The sequence below is a fragment of the Osmia lignaria genome, unplaced genomic scaffold, assembly GCF_051020975.1.
Source record: "Osmia lignaria lignaria isolate PbOS001 unplaced genomic scaffold, iyOsmLign1 scaffold0007, whole genome shotgun sequence".
Lineage (NCBI taxonomy): Eukaryota > Metazoa > Arthropoda > Insecta > Hymenoptera > Megachilidae > Osmia > Osmia lignaria.
The window spans coordinates 157,501-160,000 of NW_027478164.1; the positions used below are offsets into that span (position 1 = coordinate 157,501).

The window sequence follows — 2,500 nt, forward strand, 5'->3', positions numbered from 1 at the left end:
AAGTAGTTGCAGAGATGCACACCCATTGGGCGAAAGGGAATCCGGTTCCTATTCCGGAACCCGGCAGCGGAACCGCATACCATTCGGGCCCTCGTAAGAGTGTTCGTCGGGGTAACCCAAAATGACCTGGAGACGCCGTCGGGAGATCTGGGAAGAGTTTTCTTTTCTGTATAAGCGTTCGAGTTCCCTGGAAACCTCTAGCAGGGAGATAGGGTTTGGAACGCGAAGAGCACCGCAGTTGCGGCGGTGTCTGGATCTTCCCCTCGGACCTTGAAAATCCAGGAGAGGGCCACGTGGAGGTGTCGCGCCGGTTCGTACCCATATCCGCAGCAGGTCTCCAAGGTGAAGAGCCTCTAGTCGATAGATTAATGTAGGTAAGGGAAGTCGGCAAATTGGATCCGTAACTTCGGAATAAGGATTGGCTCTGAGGAGCGGGGCGTGTCGGGCTTGGTCGGGAAGCGGGTCTGGCTGACGTGCCGGGCCTGGGCGAGGTGAACGGTTGGCGACTTCGGTCGCGTCCCGGGATCCGAGCTCGGTCCCGTGCCTTGGCCTCCCGCGGATCTTCCTTGCTGCGAGGCTTCCGTGGCGGTTAACGCCGTCGTGGTCGCTTCTTCGGCCGCCATTCAACGCTTAGCTCAGAACTGGCACGGACTAGGGGAATCCGACTGTCTAATTAAAACAAAGCATTGCGATGGCCCTCACGGGTGATGACGCAATGTGATTTCTGCCCAGTGCTCTGAATGTCAACGTGAAGAAATTCAAAAAAGCGCGGGTAAACGGCGGGAGTAACTATGACTCTCTTAAGGTAGCCAAATGCCTCGTCATCTAATTAGTGACGCGCATGAATGGATTAACGAGATTCCCTTCTGTCCCTATCTACTACCAACGGCTTAGCCACTTGGGACATACCGGTACCCGTCAGATCACCGAAGTCAAGCTAAGTGGGCACGGGCACCCAGAAAGATGGGTTACCGCGCGCTGTTGGGAAAAGTAGTGGACGTTAAGCGCCTGGTTGGTGAATCATTACCAGTCAGGTAAGCTTGATAAAGTAGACGCGTCCTATAGCAAAATTCCTTACGCCGACAAAGAGTCAAGTGTTGGATCTTCCGTACCCGATAACGATGATTTGAAAAATATGAGTTTGACAGTTCTTCCAATCGCTGTGACCTGGGTGGTGGTGGTTGCTGGGGAGTGGATGGTTAAGTTGCATATACCCGATCGGGTGAGGTGGCATATCCGCGCTTGTCTTCGGACGGCCGGATTCACAATAAACTGTCCCTATCTACTTGGGCCCTCAGGCAGACCACAATCCTGTTGGCCATAAAACTGTCGTGTGGAGTTGCGCGATCCCAGGTTAGCCGATCTGGGCAAAGTGCAACCGCCGGCAGAATATATGTGTGGTAGAGCTTCGGCTCGACTCCCAGGGTAAACGTGACGGGGCCGTCGTTTGAGGTGTCGGGGCTTGGATGGGTGAACAAGTTCCTAGTATCCGAGACGAGATCCCGGAGACCACGCACCGTTTACCCTAAAAAGCTACCGAAGGGCTACCCAATCCCGGATCCCCGGGTAACGGACGCAGTCGGCATGCAGAATTGCGTGGGAGAGGTGTCGCGTAAGTGCTCCTCGACGGTAACCCATCGAAACGTGACAGGAGAAGTCCTGTCGAAATGGGAAGGATAAAGTTTCATCTTCCGATCAGGGTAGGCGAGAAGGGGCCGTCGCTTGAGGTGTCGGGGCTTGACTGGGAGCAAGTACCTAGTATCCGAGACGAGATCCCTTAACCACACGCCGCCTTACCCCAGAAAGCGCCAGCTAGGCTACCCAATCCCAGATCTCTGGGCAACGGATGCCAGTGGATAGCAGAACTGGTGTGGGAGAGGTGTCACGTAAGTGCTCCTCGACGGTAACCCATCGAACGTGACTGAAGGAATCCAGTCGACATGGGAAGGATAAAGTTTCAATTTCCGATCAGGGTAGGCGAGAAGGGGCCGTCGCTTGAGGTGTCGGGCTAGACCTAGTATCCGAGACGAGATCCCTTAACCACACGCCGCCTTGCCCCAGAAAGCGCCAGCTAGGCTGCCCAATCCCAGGTCCCTGGGTAACGGATGCCAGTGGTTAGCAGAACTTGTGTGGTAGAGCCATCGCAGCGGCGAGCTCGACGGCAACCCATCGAACGTGACTGAAGAAGTTCAGTCGACATGGGAAGGATAAAGTGTCATCTTCCGATCAGGGTAGGCGAGAAGGGGCCGTCGCTTGAGGTGTCGGGCTAGACCTAGTATCCGAGACGAGATCCCTTAACCACACGCCGCCTTGCCCCAGAAAGCGCCAGCTAGGCTGCCCAATCCCAGGCCCCTGGGTAACGGATGCCAGTGGTCAGCAGAATTCGTGTGGTAGAGGTATCGCAGAAGCGGCCTCGACGGATACCCATCAAACGTGACGGGAGAAGACCTGTCGACATGGGTACGATAAATGCTTAAATCGATAAGAGTGTGTCGGAAAA

At 55.2% G+C, this 2,500-nt stretch overlaps 1 pseudogene; it reads left to right on the forward strand.

Annotated features, from left to right (window-relative positions):
- LOC143306396 (large subunit ribosomal RNA) overlaps window positions 1-2,500 on the forward strand; it is a 6,489-nt pseudogene that overhangs the window by 1,990 nt on the left and 1,999 nt on the right.